A 1105-nucleotide genomic window follows, 5' to 3' on the forward strand; every position below is an offset into this window, starting at 1 on the left:
GCGGAGGAAGGGCACAGTAGAGGAGGAGGGGGGAAGGCTAAAAGGGACAGGAAGAAAGCACCCTATCTATAGGAAGATAGAAAGCTCCCTCCATCCCTCCATCCGACCCCTCATCCCCCCGGCGATCCTCTCCGCGGTTAGATCATTTTTTTTAGAGCGAGGGAGAGAGCGAGGGATGGAGGGAGGTAATTGTTTTTTCCCCTCTTGAGACGGCGCCCTCTACCTGTTTGAGAGATGTAAGACTTGTGGCGTACAGCCGCCCTGATTGGACAAATACGTCAACACCACGAAACAACAATGGATTCTAAGACTATTGACGTAAATAAACAGCGACAACAACTCACAGATCAACAAAGACCAGATGTGGTGGGTTGATAGGTAGTTAGCTAGATATTCTCTCAATTCTTTTCTCTCTCTCTCCGTCTCTGTTATTTTCAGCCCCTTCCCTTCCCCTCTCTCTCTCTCTTTTTCCCCCTCGCATAATTCATTTTTCATCCAATCATCCTGTTACTCTTCAAACCTAAATTCAGCCCAAAACGAGACGACTAGTGCTTCTCCTTTGACTCTGATCTATGGGGGTACGGATGTGTGTGTGTGTGTGTGGGTCTGTTGTCGTGGCTAGAAGAGGGTAGGAGATCTAGGGTTCTAGACTTCTAGGGTTCTAGGATTCAATGAAACGTGCTGCGTACCTCTGCCACAGTCAATGTAAATGCTTGTACTCAGACCCTGCACCCTCTTCTATCCTAACCCAAATAAAGAGACTAAACCTGACCTGATTTCACCTCGGATTCTTCATTTCATCATCTGTTTCTCTTGTGGCGGTGATCGTGTGACAGAGAGGAGATCCAGCAACTCTTAGAGGACAGTGGAAGTTATTAAGAAAGCTTCTGAACTGTTAAAAGCAAAACCAACGTGTTTCGTGTCTTGGACATCATCAGGCTTTTAGACAGAACAAATAATGAGCCTTTTATACATTGATTGTGTGATATCACGGCAGCAATAGCAGTGGAGGGGTTCTTCATATAACTACAGTCTAGTTAGAACACAGTGGAGGGGTTCTTCATATAACTACAGTCTAGTTAGAATACAGTGGAGGGGTTCTTCA

The 1105-nt window shown here is 45.8% G+C and overlaps 1 protein-coding gene across 1 annotated transcript in view; it reads left to right on the forward strand.

Moving 5' to 3' along the window:
* Positions 1-776, forward strand: part of crybb1l2 (crystallin, beta B1, like 2) — a 5174-nt gene extending 4398 nt beyond the window's left edge. Inside the window, exon 6 of the mRNA XM_055909987.1 lies at positions 1-776. This exon is cut by the window's left edge and continues 211 nt beyond it. The gene's annotated coding sequence lies outside the window, so the exon portion shown is untranslated.
* The last annotated feature ends 329 nt before the right edge of the window (positions 777-1105 follow it).

Source organism: Salvelinus fontinalis, chromosome 42, assembly GCF_029448725.1.
Source record: "Salvelinus fontinalis isolate EN_2023a chromosome 42, ASM2944872v1, whole genome shotgun sequence".
In the NCBI taxonomy this organism is placed as follows: domain Eukaryota; kingdom Metazoa; phylum Chordata; class Actinopteri; order Salmoniformes; family Salmonidae; genus Salvelinus; species Salvelinus fontinalis.